The following is an 8717-nucleotide window of genomic DNA, read 5'->3' on the forward strand; positions in this document are numbered from 1 at the left end:
ATTTTAAGGTCATTGTGTTATGTGAAGTAAACTATCGACTTAATATGGGGAAACTATTCCTTTTAAAATATTTGTTTCAAAAGAAACATTGAAAATCTAACAGTGAAATCATAGTGTGAAGGACGGTGGGCTGGTTCTACTATTTTCTGGTGTTTCGCGGTGGAAAACTGAGCGGAAGCCGTCAGCCCTGTTATCCATAGACAGACAGGCTAGAAACGCAAAAAGAAATTACGCCTGCATTCAATTGCCATCCCTGTTGCCCACAAGCTTCCTGATTTAAGATTAAATCATCAACCCTGTTACGCACAACCCCTTCTACGGTCAACCCTCTTACTTTATATGGCACTTAGTATAATCTTTTTTTACCTCAAAATGGGAAAACTTTTTTTTGTACATGTGCAGGTAAAATCAACAAAAATCACAAAGTTACACATCTCAAAAGCCACCGAATTGGTTGAAGGACCTTAATGTATCTGTGACACTGTTCGATTCTGTAGCAGCGGAGGTTGTGACTTCCTACAAACCTCTCAGGCTGGTGTTTACAGAACATTCTGTGCTGTGTGATTAATATATAAGGGACTTCTCAGAGAAGGTCCATTAGACATTCTCTCTGATTTTGTTCTGGAGATGTTTCACTGTTGAAACTTGTAATAAACCGGATAGATTTTTCATTGATATTATCAACGATCCTTTTTGTTCACCTGAAAATCCCCTTGCTCTTCACATGTTTAGTACACAAACAGGCCGTGTCTAGACTTGACAGTTCATGCAGCTTTTGTATTCTGATCATGGAGTTCTGATCTTGGAGTTCCTAACACGTAATGCTTCTACACCTACGTTTGCCTCTAACTCCCAAAACGCACATTTTCTGGAGACTTGTGAGCAGAGGGCTGATGACGCCGCACAATTGTATGTGCTTTCGGTAGCCTGATTGCATCCAAACTAAGAAATCTGCTCACAATGCCTCCCTGGCTGTGTCTACACTTGACACTTACATGCGACTATCAGAATACGAAGATCGCATTGAAAAGACAGTTCTAGATGCACAAAAGTCGCATTGTGGTCGGATTGTGTTCCGATCTGTCTTTCAATGCGATCTTTGTATTATGATAGCAGGAGTAACATGTATGTGTCATGAGTAGACACAGCCAGGGATACATTGTGAACGTGGTTTACAATCAGCGATTTCCCTTTACAGAATGCTAGCACAAATGAGGGTTTAGTCAGGAATAGCCGTGGACCAAAAGAGAAAAGCTAACTTTTTGGAAGACGAGATCACTGCTGTCATGGCTTTCTTCCTGGGATGAAGGAGAGGACCAAAATGCAGCGCAGTTAGTGTTCAACATGTTTAATTTAACGAACTGTGAACACTTACAACAATACAAAACAACAAACGTGAAAACCGAGACAGTCCTATCTGGTGCAGAACACAAACACAGAGACAGGAAACAACCACCCACAATCCCCAACACAAACAAGCCACCTAAATATGATTCTCAATCAGGGACAACGATTGACAGCTGCCTCTGATTGAGAACCATATTAGGCTGAACACAGAAACAGACAAACTAGACACACAACATAGAATGCCCACCCCAACTCACGCCCTGACCATACTAAACAAATACAAAAACAAGGGAAAACAGGTCAGGAACGTGACAACCGCGATGGTAGAGGAGATTGAAGACAGGCAACAAGTATTAGTCGGTGGACTAAATAGTGGATTGACAAACAAAGCCAAACAGGTAGCTTGGGAGTGTGTCGCAGCTGCAGTGAACGAGGTGGGGCAGCAAGACAGAACTGTGTCTGATGTGAAAAAGAAATGGTCTGACCTTAAACTGCAAGGGAAAAAATAATAGCCATACATAACCTCAACATTAAGGCAACAGGAGGGGGGCCCGGAGCTCTCCCTAATGGACCAGCACATACACTATTACATGCTCCAACGGCGACAGTGAACGTTTAAAAAAAGGTGAGTTTATTCTATTTTTCATGTGGTTTAATCCCAACTTTTACATTGTTTAGCAGTAACATTGGAAACGGTGAAGTTGGCGCGAAACCCCCAGGACTGCATCACCGGATCACGGTAAGTATGAGGAGAAACTTGGTTATCAGTAACTTAATATACAAGACATGCGCGGATGTATTTTATTCACATAGAAACGAGGAAGCTTTGTTGCAGCCCGTGCGCTGGGTGAGTGTGCCCCCTCCACCCAGGGAGGGTTCCCAAATCAGCAGGTGCCAGGAGTGAGGGGCAAGGTTTGGCCACAGGTGTCGAGGGTCCATCCACGTCTGCATCCACATGTTGACCGCCTCAGTCCTGCAAACCCAGAACGAGTTGAACACATTGGATGGGCAGATTGTGACTGAACTCGGAAGAATATGTGAATAAAAAACCTTTGTATATTGTCTGGCATTCTGTTTCTTACCACCAATCTCTATGAACTGCCGCCTCCTCCTCACTGCATCAGCCGGGGCAGGTGCTCCATTTGGTGGTGGGTTAGGAGGCTCTTGGGGGTCCATTCTAATCTCTGCATCCATTTCAATACCATGCCTCAGGGCTATGTTGTGGAGCACACCACATGCCAGTATTATGCGTGTCACTTGATTGGGGAGGGAAACCACTAATTCTTAAAACAGGCCAACATTTTATATTTAGGTTTGAAATTGCACCCCAATGTTCTTGTCAAACAAACTTGCACTACTAATGGGCACTACAGTTACTGAGATGTCCCCTTAATCTGTTCGCATTTTGTTGCAATGCTAGTGGAAACTAAAGGAATGAGCTGATTCCATTCTTTTACAACAGCATTGCTACAAAATGAACAAGCTTCAAGGGGACATCTCAGGAACCATAGGGCCAAATTAAAAACTGCTCTCAGCTATTTGGCCAGAACCTTTGGGTGTGCAATTTCAATAAAATGCTAAATATAAAATGTTGGTATATGTTGCTTTAAGTTGACCATTTTAAAACTAAATTTAAGTTTTGTATTTTTATTTTTATTAAATGAAGTTACCTTCTCTGGCTTGTAGAGGAGCTTTCCACCTGATGCAGCAAGGCAACGCCTACTGCCCTTCAGCAGTCCGATGGTGCCCTCCACCACCGACCTTGTTCTGCCGTGCGCCAAATTATAGCACATTTCCTCTGTTGTTCGGGGTTCTGCAGAGGGAGTGAGAAGCCACGCTTTCAGTTGATAGCCCCGGTCACCTAATAGGGTAAAACCGTTGTTACATTATATTTGCACGTTTAATAGGCTATTATACAGTGAAAAAAACTCTGAGAAGCCAACCAGCGCCACTCTCACCAGCTTCTCGACGCAGGCCTACTCTGCTGTGGCGCAGAATGAATGAGTTGTGCGTAGACCCTGGCCACTTGGAGCATAACTGCATACGGGCATCGCAGATGATCTGAACATTCAATGAATGTAAAATTCTTCCTGTTAACATATACATGTTCAGCTACAGACGGTGAGTGTAAGGCAATATGCATGCTGTCAACTGCACCTATGATCCCTGGGAAATTAAACGAGCGAACAAACTCGGCTTTGACGCGCGCCTGTAAATGGGAAATGAACGTATCTCGTGGACAATGCTTGTAGGAAGGATGCGGCTGAATGATGGCTGTGATATACCCGACCTGTCACTCATTTCCCTCTGGAGTGTCCCAGTAGTGAGGAATCCCAAAGTGGACAGTACTTGGACAGATACGCTGTAATCATGCCATACCCGTGTCTTCCTTTCCAGATTAGGGGCTAAATCCGAGCACAAATCTAACAGAACATTTCTTGGGAGACAATAGCGATTTATAAGCCATGGATCATCATGTGCAAAAAAAGTCATTCCGGTCTCGGGAAACTCTCTCCCTTCTAAAACTCTCCCCAATCTATAACGCAAGAACAGCCATGGTTACTTTTTTCTAATTTCACACACTATTTATAGAACATCGCATCCTGTTTTTAATTCAAAACACTTTGCGTCTAGCAATTAATTCCTCACACCTTTTAATTGATCATTCCTAACAAATTGTTCGTAAAGCTAATGCAAAGTTCCCCACAGGCTTGGACTCAGATGCGTCCCAAACTGCAATACCCCTACATAACCAGCAGGAAAATCACTCAAGTCGTGACTTTGCGTAGAGATAAGATCATTTCCACGTCAAAGTAAGGTTTTATAAATAACTACTTATGTGGTTTTCTGCGTAAGTCAAACTTAAGATCAGAATTGACCGTAAGTCTGTTTTATAAATGAGGCCCTAGGTCACTATCCCATCAATATCCTCCCATTATGCTTGTGGTAATGGTAGCCTCCCCAAAACGTTTTAAACAAACAAAATCAAATAGACTGTTGTAGATAGTACTTAAAACTGACATCCTAATCAAAGACCCCTGTTCCCAATGAGCTTTTATCTTTCTCAACAAAATCCAATGGTTTACACTTTTCAATGAGCTACAATCAATAGGACTAGGTGTAATCAAATAGAATGGCCACATAATCAATGATCCAACTCCTTGTGACTGACTTGGCAACCATACAGGAAGTACTATTTGAGGAACAAGAAAAAGGGTAAGTAGAATCAGAGTTAAGCTCTTGATCTGCAGCGAAGGAAAGTGACAACAGGACAAGAGCAGGTTCCTCAGGGGACTAAGACACTTTCTTCTTTGGTGGATTAGCTACACATCCTCCCAGGACGCCCTGGGGGAGCCAGACCGAGTAGGTATCAACACAGCTCCTCTCAGCCCTTCTCCACTGGCTTACCGGTAGATAGACTATACACCCTTTGTCTCATGTGTCCATGAGTGAGTTTTAATAAACAGTGTGAACAAGTGAGCAGCCTACAGCTGTTATTTTACTGAATGTACTTGCATATCTACATACAGTGGGGCAAAAAAGTATTTAGTCAGCCACCAATTGTGCAAGTTCTCCCACTTAAAAAGATGAGAGAGGCCTGTAATTGTCATCATAGGTACACTTCAACTATGACAGACAAAATGAGAAAAAAAATTCCAGAAAATCACATTGTAGGATTTTTTATGAATTTATTTGCAAATTATGGTGGAAAATAAGTATTTGGTCACCTACAAACAAGCAAGATTTCTGGCTCTCACAGACCTGTAACTTCTTCTTTAAGAGGCTGCTCTGTCCTCCACTCGTTACCTGTATTAATGGCACCTGTTTGAACTTGTTATCAGTATAAAAGACACCTGTCCACAACCTCAAACAGTCACACTCCAAACTCCACTATGGCCAAAACAAAAGAGCTGTCAAAGGACACCAGAAACAAAATTGTAGACATTTTCCCTCACACCCAAAAATACTCGTTATATTTTGAATGCTTAGCAGGACAAGAAAATGGCCCAATTCAGACATTTACTGCCTCTGATCTGAAGGACTCATTAAACACAAATGCTTCATTTGTAAATGATCTCTGACTGTTGTAGTGTGCCCCTGGCTATCCGTAAATTTAAAAAAGAAAGACAATTGTGCTGCCTGGTTTGCTTAATATAAGCACTATGAAATTATTCTTTACTTTTACTACATTGTAGAATAATAGTGAAGACATCACAACTATGAAATAACACATATGGAATAATGTAGTAACCAAAAAAAGTGTTAAACAAATCAAAATATATCTTATATTTGAGATTCTTCAAATAGCCACACTTTTCCTTGATGACAGCTTTGCACACTCTTGGCATTCTCTCAACCAGCTTCACCTGGAATGCTTTTCCAATAGTCTTGAAGGAGTTCCCACATATACTGAGCACTTATTGGCCTGCTTTTCCTTCACTCTGCGGTCCGACTCATCCCAAACCATCTCAATTTGGTTGAGGTCGGGGGATTGTGGAGGCCAGGTCATCTGATGCAGCACTCCATCACTCATCTTCTTGGTCAAATAGCCCTTACACAGCCTGGAGGTGTGTTGGGTCATTGCCCTGTTGAAAAACAAATTATAGTCCCAATAAGCCCAAACCAGATGGGATGGCGTATCGCTGCAGAATGCTGTGGTAGCCATGCTGGTTAAGTGTGCTTTGAATTGTAAATAAATTACAGACAGTGTCACCAGCAAAGCAACCCCATACCATATCACCTCCTCCTCCATGCTTTATGGTTGGAAATACACATGTGGAGACCATCCGTTTACCCACACCACGTCTCACAAGGACACGGCGGTTAGAACCAAAGTACAAATTCCCACCGGTCTAATGTCCATTGCTCGTGTTTCTTGGCCGAAGCAAGTCTCTTCTTCTTATTGGTGTCCTTTAGTAGTGGTTTCTTTGCAGCAAATCGATCATGAAGGCCTGATTCACGCAGTCTCCTCTGAACAGTTGATGTTGAGATGTGTCTGTTACTTGAACTCTGTGAAGCATGTATTTGGGCTGCAATTTCTAAGGCTGGTAACTCTAATGAATGTATCCTCTGCAGCAGAGGTAACTCTGGGTCTTCCATTCCGGTTGCGGTCCTCATGAGAGCCAGTTTCATCATAGCGCTTGATGGTTTTTGCAGCTGCACTTGAAGAAACTAAATTTTTCATATTGACTGACTTTCCTGTCTTAAAGTAATGATGGACTGTCGTTTCTCTTTGCATATTTGAGCTGTTCTTGCCATAATATGGACTTGGTATTTTACCAAATAGGGCTATCTTCTATGTACCACCCTACCTTGTCACAACACGACTGATTGGCTCAAACGCATTAAGGAAAGAAATTCCACAAATTAACTTTTAACAAGGCACACCTGTTAATTTAAATGCATTCCAGATGACTACCTCATGAAGCTGCTTGAGAGAATGTCAAGAGTACGCAAAGCTGTCATCAAGGCAAAGGGTGGCTATTTGAAGAATCTCAAATATAACAAATTGTGATTTGTTTTAACACTTTTTTGGTTACTACATGATTCCATATGTGTTATTTCATAGTGCTGATGTCTTCACTATTATTCTACAATGTAGAAAACAGTAAAAAATAAAATAAAAACCCTTGAATAAGTCGGTGTTCTAAAACTTTTGACCGGTAGTGTATATTTTTTGCAATTACATTTACTTTTGATACCTACGTATATTTAAAACCAAATACTTTTAGACGTTATACAAGTAGTATTTTACTGGGTGACTTTTACTTGAGTCATTTTCTATTAAGGTATCTTTACTTTTACTCAAGTATGACAATTGGGTACTTTTTCCACCACTGCTCCTTGTCCCTGTGTTTGTTTGAATAAATACAGAAGAGTGTGAAGAAGCACAATACTGGCTATGCATGGCAGAGTACTTCAGACCAGTACTACTCTTCTCTTGGCTGTGGGGCAGAAGTTAATATGGTCAAGGAGGCTTTTGTGTCCCTGCACTGGAAAGGCCTTGTCCCTGTCCCCTCTCTGCTCTGCTCTGTATATCCCTGTCCCTGGGTTCCCAGCACTTGTCAATGTATAGTGGTGCTACGAGTGCCAGGAAAAAGAGCGGAGAAGGTCAAATAGGCAGCTTGCAAAGAACCGCAGGGTTTGTTCACAGACAGGCCTACAGAAAGAATTCCATATCAGTGACCATATGTAATTAACTGTTTTCGCTAGGTAACAAAGCTGGATCTGTTCCCTTTCTTGAATTTCCGTTGGGGCCTGGGGAGACTGACTATCAGAGTTGTCAAATTGTGTTTGTCTTTTTGTCTCAGCTGGAGTAGTGGCCTGTGGTTTTGGCTGTGCAGGTGGAGGGAGAGAGAGTGTACTATTTACTGTTCATTTTTATTGTTTATTTCACTTTTGTTTATTATCTACTTCACTTGCTTTGGCAATATTAACATATGTTTCCCATGCCAATATAGCCCTTAAATTGAATTTTGAGAGAGAGAGAGAGAGAGAGAGAGAGAGAGAGAGAGAGAGAGAGAGAGAGAGAGAGAGAGAGAGAGAGAGATTAAGGGATGTGGGGCCTGGAGAGGACCCAGAGGCAGAGGAGAAAAAGGGAGAGAGAGAGAAGACAGATGGCAGTGAGGTAGAATTCATGCCAACAGGGCTGGACGTTTCAGGAAATAAGGACGATGGAGGTGTATAATTTTACAGCATGAAGAAGTATGGAATTGAACCCAAGGAACCCTCTTTATACTTCCACAAGCACAGAGCACGAAAAAACGAACAAAGACGAAACAAAAGCACAACTTCTCATAGTTTCCACACTAAGCGTTTGTGTATACATGGACAGTATATGTTTATACAGTATATGTTTGCATATGCAGAGTGTGTGTATGTGTATGTCTGTATGACAGGGGTCAATCCATTGAGAACATGGGTCACAACTTGTATACCTAACATGGCCACTACAGCCACTACGTCACTGAGAGACAAATAAATGCATTAATATTTCCGAATGTCATCTCTGCCATCCAAAAAGCTTTGCCCTGTAATTAACCATTTTCGGCTGTAATACAGTAACTGGCCGCCGTAAATGCTGAGAGAAAGGATGGCAGCGTGAAGAGGTAACATAAGGTCTATATAGCCACAGTTAATCTCAGCCCAAATCAGTTTAAACCTTCAGGATCGGACCCTTTTTTTATTTATTTTTTTCACCTAAAATGACATACCCAAATCTAACTGCCTGTAGCTCAGGACCTGAAGCACTTAAGTTTGTGAAAATGTGAAATGAATGTAGGAGAATATAACACATTAGATCTGGTAAAAGATAATACAAACAAAAGAACATGCATTTTCTATATATATATTTTTTTAAATCATCTTTG

At 41.6% G+C, this 8717-nt stretch overlaps 1 long non-coding RNA gene across 1 annotated transcript; it reads right to left on the reverse strand.

The window, feature by feature from the left end:
* Positions 1 to 2134: 2134 nt before the first annotated feature.
* On the reverse strand, positions 2135 to 3403 carry LOC139554708 (uncharacterized). Its single transcript, XR_011670879.1, has 4 exons — positions 3306 to 3403; positions 3018 to 3208; positions 2430 to 2603; positions 2135 to 2320 (listed from the first exon to the last, which is right to left on the reverse strand). It is a non-coding gene; the product is annotated as an uncharacterized lncRNA (long non-coding RNA).
* Between the last annotated feature and the right edge of the window lie 5314 nt (positions 3404 to 8717).

The sequence above is a fragment of the Salvelinus alpinus genome, chromosome 26, assembly GCF_045679555.1.
Source record: "Salvelinus alpinus chromosome 26, SLU_Salpinus.1, whole genome shotgun sequence".
Classification (NCBI taxonomy): Eukaryota; Metazoa; Chordata; class Actinopteri; order Salmoniformes; family Salmonidae; genus Salvelinus; species Salvelinus alpinus.